The sequence below is a fragment of the Lolium perenne genome, chromosome 2 (assembly GCF_019359855.2).
Source record: "Lolium perenne isolate Kyuss_39 chromosome 2, Kyuss_2.0, whole genome shotgun sequence".
Classification (NCBI taxonomy): domain Eukaryota; kingdom Viridiplantae; phylum Streptophyta; class Magnoliopsida; order Poales; family Poaceae; genus Lolium; species Lolium perenne.
The window spans coordinates 277,492,875-277,502,869 of NC_067245.2; positions in this window are offsets into that span (position 1 = coordinate 277,492,875).

The window sequence follows — 9,995 nt, forward strand, 5'->3', positions numbered from 1 at the left end:
AAAGTGCGAGAGTAACAATTGCAGCGAGTGGCCCAATCCTTTTTAGCACAAAGGACAAGCCGGTTTGTTTACTTATAATGACCAAACGTTCTCGAGGACACACGGGATTTTAGTCTAGTGCTTTCGCTACATACGGCTAAATAATCTTCATTGTTATGATAAGTGTTGTGTGGGTGAACCTATGCTAATGTACCGCCCTTCCTAGGACTAATACATACTTGTGATTATACCCCTTGCAAGCATCCGCAACTACAAGAAAGTAATTAAGAATAAATCTAACCACAGCCTTAAACTCGAGATCCTCGCGATCCCTCCCCGCATCGATATACCAACGGGGGTTTAGGTTTCTGTCACTCCGGCAACCCCGCAATTGGCAAACGAATACAAGATGCATTCCCCTAGGCCCATAAATGGTGAAGTGTCATGTAGTCGACGTTCACATGACACCACTAGAAGAATAACACCACAACTTAAATATCATACCATTGAATATTACTCAACCATAGTTCATTACTAACATTTAGACTTCACCCATGTCCTCAAGAACTAAACGAACTACTCACGAGACATCATATGGAACATGATCAGAGGTGATATGATGATGAATAACAATCTGAACATAAACTTGGTTCAATGGTTTCACTCAATAGCATCAACAACAAGTAGAGATCGATACCGGGAGAGTTTCCCCTATCAAACAATCAAGATCAAACCCAAATTGCTACGGCGGTGACGGTGTCCAGCGGTGGAGACGGCGGTGATGATGGTGGAGATGATGATGATGGTGATGGAGATGATGTCCAGCTCGATGACGGTGACGATGGCGTCGATTTCCCCCTCCCGGAGGGAATTTCCCCGGCGGATTCCTGCCCGCCGGAGAGCTCTTTTCTCTCTGGTGTTCTCCGCCCCGCAGAGGCGGCTGTAACTCTTCGCGAGGTACCCTCTGTGGCTTAGGTTTTCGGGACGAAGGATTTCGCGAAGAAAAGGAGGCGAAAGGGGCTGTGGGGCCCCCACACCACATGGTGGCGCGGCCAGGCCATGGGCCGTGCCACCCTATGGTGTGGGCCCACCCTGGGTCCTCCTGGCTCCTCCTTCTGGCTTCCTTCGTCATCTTGAAAAATAGGATTTTTGGTATAATTTCCTTCCACAGCTGATCTTCCGAAATATTGCGTTCTGACGGTGCTTTTTCCAGCAGAATCCTGGCTCCGGTGCTTGATCCTCCAATAATGATAAAACATGCAAAATAGATGAAATAACATAAGTATTGTGTCCCAATATGAAATATATCAATGAATAACAGCAAATTATGATATAAAATAGTGATGCAAATTGGACGTATCACCGGCCCCCTCCCCTATGCCCCTCATTATATAGGTGGAACCCCAAGTGTTGGACTACAAGTCTTCGAATAAGACCCCAACTCAAGAACCTTCCATGTAGTAGGGAAACCTATCCAAGGTGGGACTCCCACCCAAGTGGGATTCCCACCCTTCCATGAAGGGGGGTGGCCGGCCCCCTTGGTGGAGTCCACCTTGGACTCCCCCCCTCTAGGGTTGGCCGGCCATGGGGAGGTGGAGTCCCTCCGGGACTCCGCCTTCCAAACTAATTTCTTCCGGACTTTTCTAGAACCTTCTAGAACCTTCCAAAAAATCACCGGATCATTTTCAAACTTATAAAATGACTTCCTATATATGAATCTTATTCTCCGGACCATTCCGAAACTCCTCGTGATGTCCGGGATCCCATCCGAGACTTCGAACAATACTTCGAACTCCATTCCATATTCAAGTTCTACTATTACAACATCAAACCTTAAGTGTGTCACCCTACGGTTCGCGAACTATGTGTACATGGTTGAGCACTCTCTCCGACCAATAACCAATAGCGGGATCTGGAGATCTATAATGGCTCCCACATATTCAACGATGACTTAGTGATCGAATGAACCATTCACATACGATACCAATTCCCTTTGTCACGCGATATTTCACTTGTCCGAGGTTTGATCATCGGTATCACTCTATACCTTGTTCAACCTCGTCTCCTGACAAGTACTCTTTACTCGTACCGTGGTATGTGGTCTCTTATGAACTTATTCATATGCTTGCAAGACATTAGACAACATTCCACCGAGAGGGCCCAGAGTATATCTATCCGTCATCGGGATGGACAAATCCCACTGTTGATCCATATGCCTCAACTCATACTTTCCGGATACTTAATCCCACCTTTATAACCACCCATTTACGCAGTGGCGTTTGATGTAATCAAAGTACCTTTCCGGTATAAGTGATTTACATGATCTCATGGTCATAAGGACTAGGTAACTATGTATCGAAAGCTTATAGCAAATAACTTAATGACGTGATCTTATGCTACGCTTAATTGGGTGTGTCCATTACATCATTCATACAATGATATAACCTTGTTCTTAATAACATCCAATGTTCATGATTATGAAACTAATCATCTATTAATCAACAAGCTAGTTAAGAGGCATACTAGGGACTCATTGTTGTTTACATATCACACATGTATCAATGTTTCGGTTAATACAATTATAGCATGGTATATAAACATTTATCATAAACATAAAGATATATAATAACCACTTTTATTATTGCCTCTTGGGCATATCTCCAACAGTCTCCCACTTGCACTAGAGTCAATAATCTAGATTACATTGTAAGGTACCTAACACCCATGGCATTCTGGTGTTGGTCATGCTTTGCCCTAGGGAGAGCTTTAGTCAACGGATCTGCTACATTCAGATCAGTGTGTACTTTGCAAATCTTTACTTCTCCATCTTCGATGTACTCGCGAATCGAGTGGTAATGCAGCTTGATATGCTTCAGCCTTTTGTGTGACCTTGGTTCTTGTGCATTGGCGATGGCACCCATGTTGTCACAGTAAATGACTAGTGGGTCCAATGCACTAGGAACCACACCGAGCTCTACAATGAACCTCTTCATCCATACCGCTTCTGATGAAGCCTCTGAAGCCGCTATGTACTCTGATTCTGTTGAAGACTTCGCCACCGTGCACTGCTTCGAGCTTGCCCAGCCATCGCAGCACCATTCAATATAAACACGTACCTGCATCGTGACTTAGAGTCATCAGGATCAGTGTTCCAACTTGCATCGGTGTAACCATTTACAACAAGCTCTTGGTCACCTCCATAACAAAGAAACATATCCTTAGTTCTTTTCAAGTACTTCAGGATATTCTTGACCGTTGTCCAGTGTTCCATCCCTGGATCACTTTGATATCTGCTAGTCCAACTAACAGCATGTGCTATATCCGGTCTAGTACATTGCATGGCATACATTATAGATCCTACTGCCGAGGCATAGGGGATATTACTCATCCTTTCTCTTTCTTCTGTCGTAGCCGGTCCTTGAGTCTTACTCAAGACCTTGCCTGGTAACATAGGTAAGAACCCTTTCTTACTTTCGTCCATTCTAAACTTCTTTAGAATCTTGTCCAGGTATGTACTCTATGATAGACCTATTAGGCGTCTTGATCTATCTCTATAAATCTTGATGCCTAATATATACGATGCTTCACCAAGGTCTTTCATTGAAAAACTATTATTCAAATAACCTTTTACACTGCTTAATAGCTCTATATTATTCCCAATCAATAATATGTCATCCACATATAATATCAGGAATGCTACAGAGCTCCCACTCACTTTCTTGTAAATACAGGCCTCTCCATGACACTGTATAAACCCGAAGTCTTTGTTCACCTTATCAAAGCGTCGGTTCCAACTTCTCGATGCTTGCTTCAATCCATAAATTGAACGCTGAAGTTTGCATACTTTGTCAGCATTTTTAGGATCGACAAAACCTTTGGGTTGTACCATATACAACTCTTCCTCAATGTCTCCATTAAGGAACGCCGTTTTGACATCCATCTGCCAAATCTCATAATCAAAAAATGTAGCTATTGCTAACAAAATCCTCACAGATTTTAGCTTCGCTACAGGTGAGAAAGTCTCATCGTAGTCAACACCTTGAATTTGTCGGAAACCCTTTGCGACAAGTCGAGCTTTATATACAGTAATATTACCATCAGCATCTGTTTTTCTCTTGAAGATCCATTTATTCTCGACAGCCTTGCGGCTATCAGGTAAGTCTACCAAAGTCCATACTTTGTTATCATACATGGATCCCATTTCGGATTTCATGGCTTCTTGCCATTTGTTGGAATCTGGGCTCATCATCGCTTCTTCATACGTCGCAGGGTCTTCATCATTGTTGTCCACAATCATGACATTTAGACAAGGATCTTACCAATCAGGAGTGGCACGTTCCCTTGTCGACCTGCGAAGTTCAGTAGCTTCCTCGTTCGAAGTTTCATGATCTTTATCATTAGCTTCCTCTGTTGCTAGTGTAGGCAGCACAGGAACAACTTCCGGTACTGCGCTACTCTGATCAACGAGTAAAGATTCATCAATCTCATCGAGTTCTACTTTTCTTCCAGTCACTTCTTTAGTGAAAAATTCTTTCTCAAGAAAGGTTTCGTTCTTAGCAACAAATATTTTTCCTTCGGATTTGTGATAGAAAGTGTACCCTATAGTTTCATTAGGGTATCCTATGAAGACGCATTTCTCCGCTTTGGGTTCTAGCTTGTCCGGTTGTAACTTCTTTACATAGGCTTCGCAACCCCAAACTTTAAGGAACGACAGCTTAGGTTTTTTATCAAACCATAATTCATACGGTGTCGTTTCAACGGATTTTGATGGTGCTCTATTTAAAGTGAATGCGGCTGTCTCTAATGCATAACTCCAAAAAGATAACGGAAAATCAGTAAGAGACATCATAGAACGAACCATATCTAAGAGAGTTCGATTACGACGTTCGGACACACCGTTTCGTTGTGGTGTTCCCGGCGGTGTCAATTGTGAAAGTATTCCACATTTCTTTAAATGCATGCCAAACTCATAACTCAGATATTCACCTCCGCGATCAGATCGTAGAAATTTAATCTTCTTGTTACGTTGATTTTCTAGTTCACTTTGGAATTCCTTAAACTTCTCGAAAGTTTTGGATTTATGTTTCATGAAATAGATATACCCATATCTACTCAGATCATCTGTGAAGGTTAGAACATAACGATAACCACCGCGCGATGCTACACTCATTGGTCCGCACACATCGGTATGTATGATTTCCAATAAGTCAGTAGCCTGCTCCATCATACCAGAAAATGGAGTCTTAGTCATTTTTCCCATTAGACATGCTTCGCATCTATCAAGTGACTCAAAGTCAAGTGATTCAAGTAATCCATCGGTATGGAGTTTCTTCATGCTTTCACTCCAATATGACCAAGACGACAGTGCCACATATAAGTAAAATTATCATTCAATTTAATTCGCTTAGCATCAATGTTATGTATATGTGTATCACTACTATCAAGATCTAACAGAAATAAGCCATTCTTTTCAGGTGCTCGACCATAAAAGATATTATTCATAAAAATAGAATAACCATTATTCTCAGACTTGAATGAATAACCGTCTTGCATTAAACAAGATCCAGATATAATGTTCATGCTCAACGCGGGTACAAAATAACAATTATTTAGGCTTAAAACTAATCCCGAAGGTAGATGTAGAGGAAGTGTGCCGACAGCGATCACATCGACTTTGGATCCGTTTCCAACGCGCATCGTCACTTCATCTTTCAGTAGTCTTCGTTTATTCTTTAGTTCCTGTTTCGAGTAACAAATATGAGCAACCGAACCAGTATCAAATACCCAGGTACTAGTACGAGAACCAGTGAGATAAACATCTATAACATGTATATCAGATATACCTTATTTCTTCTTCTTGACAAGGCCGCTCTTCAGATCAGCCAGATACTTGAAGCAATTATGCTTCCAGTGTCCCTTCTCCTTGCAGTAATAGCACTCAGCATCAGGCTTAGGGCCGTTCTTCGGTTTCATAGGAGGCGTGGCAGCTTTCTTGCCACCCTTCTTGAATTTTCCCTTAGACTTGCCCTGTTTCTTGAAACTGGTGGTCTTGTTGACCATCAACACTTGGTGCTCTTTCTTGATCTCAATCTCAGCAGCTTTTAGCATGCCAAAGAGTTCAGGTAACTCTTTGTTCATGTTCTGCATATTGTAGTTCATCACAAAGTTCTTGTAACTAGGTGGCAGTGATTGAAGGACACGATTAATCCCCAGTCTGTTAGGAATCACTATTCCTAAGTCACTGAGTTTCTTCGCATGCCCAGTCATAACGAGCATGTGCTCACTAACGGAGTTGCCTTCTTCCATCATGGAGCTGAAGAAGTGTTTCGATGCTTCATAGCATTCCACGGCCGCATGAGTTTCAAATATAGCTTTCAGCTCATTGACCAACTCATGAGGATCGTGGTGCTCAAAACGTTTTTGCAGATCGGCTTCCAGACTGCACAGGATGGCACACTGAACTTGAGAGTACCGAGCTTTCCGAGTCGCGTAAACATTCTTTACTTCATCGGTTTCAGTTTCTGCAGGAGGGTCACCTAGCGGTGCATCAAGCACATATTGCATATTTCCGCCAGCGAGGAAGATCCTCACATGACGGAACCAGTCGGTGAAGTTGCTACCGTTGCTCTTAAGCTTTTCGTTCTCTAGGAACTGGTTCAAATTGATTGGGGACGCCATATCTACAACATATATTTGCAATAGTTTAGACTAAGTTTATGACAAATTGAGTTCAAATTTAATTCAACATAATTAAAAATCTAGGTGAACTCCCACTCAAAACAATATCCCTCGAATTGTCTTAGTGATCACACGAACCAAATCCATCACACCTAAGTCCGATCATCACGAGACAAGATGTAATTTCAATGGCGAACACTCAAAGTGTTCATCATATCAATCATATGATTCATGCTCTACCTTTCGGTATCACGTGTTCCGAGACCATGTCTGTACATGCTAGGCTCGTCAAGGCCACCTTAGTATCCGCATGTGCAAAACTGGCTTGCACCCGTTGTATGCACTTGTTGATTCTATCACACCCGATCATCACGAGATGCTTCGAAACGACAAGTCTTGGCAACGGTGCTACTAAGGATGAACACTTTATTATCTTGATATTTTAGTGAGAGGGATCATCTTATAATGCTACCGTCGCGATCTAAGCAAAATAAGATGCATAAAAGGATTAACATCACATGCAGTTCATATGTGATATGATATGGCCCTTTTGTCTTTGCGCCTTTGATCTTCATCTCCAAAGCACGGACATGATCTCCATCATCTTCGGGCATGATCTCCATCATCGTCGGCATAGCATCAAGGTTAATGGCGCCGTCTTCATGGTTGTTCACCTCATGTAGCAACTATTACAACTACTTTGAAATACTACTCAATATGAAATTTAAAGACAACCATAAGGCTCCTGCCGGTTGCCACAATACAATAATGATCATCTCATACATATTCATCATCACATTATGGCCATATCACATCACCAAACCCTGCAAAAACAAGTTAGACGTCTCTAATTTGGTTTGCATATTTTACGTGGTTTAGGGTTTTCGAGAGATATCTAATCTACCTACGAACATGAACCACAACGGTGATACTAGTGTTGTCAATAGAAGAGTAAATGGAATCTTCACTATAGTAGGAGAGACAGACACCCGCAAAGCCTCTTATGCAATACAAGTTGCATGTCGAACGAGGAACAAGTCTCATGAACGCGGTCATGTAAAGTTAGTCCGAGCCGCTTCATCCCACTATGCCACAAAGATGCAAAGTACTCAAACTAAAGACAACATAAGCATCAACACCCACAAAACTATTGTGTTCTACTCGTGCAACCATCTATGCATAGACACGGCTCTGATACCACTGTAGGGATTCGTTGCATAGAAAAAAAAAATTCCTACCGCGAGAACGCAATCCAAGCCAAGATGAAATCTGGAAGACGGGAGCAACGAGGGGATGATCGAAACTCACCCTTGAAGATTTCCAAAGCCTACAAGATGAGGCTCTTGTTTCTGCGGTAGACGATCACTTGCCGCTTGCAAAAGCGCGTAGAAGATCTTGATCACGGTGCCACAATCGGGCAGCACCTCCGTACTCGGTCACACGTTCGGTGTTGATGAAGACGACGTCCTTCTCCCCGTTCCAGCGGGCAGCGGAAGTAGTAGCTCCTCCTTGAATCCGGCAGCACGACGGCGTGGTGGCGGTGGCGATGGAGAACTCCGGCGGAGCTTCGCTAAGCGTGCGGGAGAGGTGGAGGAGAGGGGGGCGGCTAGGGTTTGGGAGAGGGGGTGGCCGGCCTCAAGGGGTGCGGCCAGCTTGTGGCTTTGTGGTTTTGTGGTATTGTGGTGGTATTGTGGTGGCCGGCCCCCTCCCCTATGCCCCTCATTATATAGGTGGAACCCCAAGTGTTGGACAAAAAGTCTTCGAATAAGACCCCAACTCAAGAACCTTCCATGTAGTAGGGAAACCTACCCAAGGTGGGACTCCCACCCAAGTGGGATTCCCACCCTTCCATGAAGGGGGGTGGCCGGCCCCCTTGGTGGAGTCTGATGCGCGTGGTTGACGTATTGTCTTTCCGTTCGACACACGTCCGTTGGGAACCCCAAGAGGAAGGTGTGATGCGCACAGCGGCAAGTTTCTCTCAGTAAGAAACCAAGGTTTATCGAACCAGTAGGAGTCAAGAAGCACGTTGAAGGTTGATGGCGGCGAGATGTAGTGCGGCGCAACACCAGGGATTCCGACGCCAACGTGGAACCTGCACAACACAAACCAAGTACTTTGTCCCAACGAAACAGCGAGGTTGTCAATCTCACCGGCTTGCTGTAACAAAGGATTAGATGTATAGTGTGGAAGATGATTGTTTGCAGAAAATAGTAGAACAAGTATTGCAGTAGATTGTATTTCAGTATAGAGAATTGGACCGGGGTCCACAGTTCACTAGAGGTGTCTCTCCCATAAGATAAACAGCATGTTGGGTGAACAAATTACAGTTGGGCAATTGACAAATAGAGAGGGCATGACCATGCACATACATATTATGATGAGTATTGTGAGATTTTATTGGGCATTACGACAAAGTACATAGACCGCTATCCAGCATGCATCTATGCCTAAAAAGTCCACCTTCAGGTTATCATCCGAACCCCCTCCAGTATTAAGTTGCTAACAACAGACAATTGCATTAAGTATTGCGCGTAATGTAATCAATAACTACATCCTCGGACATAGCATCAATGTTTTATTCCTAGTGGCAACAGCACATCCATAACCTTAGAGGTTTCACACTCCCTGCATTCACGGAGACATGAACCCACTATCGAGCATAAATACCCCCTCTTGGAGTTACTAGCAAAAACTTGGCCAGAGCCTCTACTAATAACGGAGAGCATGCAAGATCATAAACAACATATAGACATAAATTGATAATCAACATAACATAGTATTCTCTATTCATTGGATCCCAACAAACACAACATATAGCATTACAGATAGATGATCTTGATCATGTTAGGCAGCTCACAAGATCCGACAATGAAGCATAATGAGGAGAAGACAACCATCTAGCTACTGCTATGGACCCATAGTCCAGGGGTGAACTACTCACACATCACTCCGGAGGCGAACATGGCGGTGTAGAGTCCTCCGGGAGATGATTCCCCTCTCTGGCAGGGTGCCGGAGGCGATCTCCTGAATCCCCCGAGATGGGATTGGCGGCGGCGGCGTCTCTGGAAGGTTTTCCGTATCGTGGCTCTCGGTACTGGGGGTTTCGCGACGAAGGCTATTTGTAGGCGGAAGGGTAGGTCAGGGGGCGTCACGAGGGGCCCAGGAGACAGGTCGGCGCGGCCAAGGGCTGGGCCGCGCCGCCCTAGCCTCTGGCTGCCTCGTGGCCCCACTTCGTTGACTCTTCGGTCTTCTGGAAGCTTCGTGTGAAAATAGGCCCCTGGGCGTTGATTTCGTCCAATTCCGAGAATATTTCCTTACTAGGATTTCTGAAACCAAAA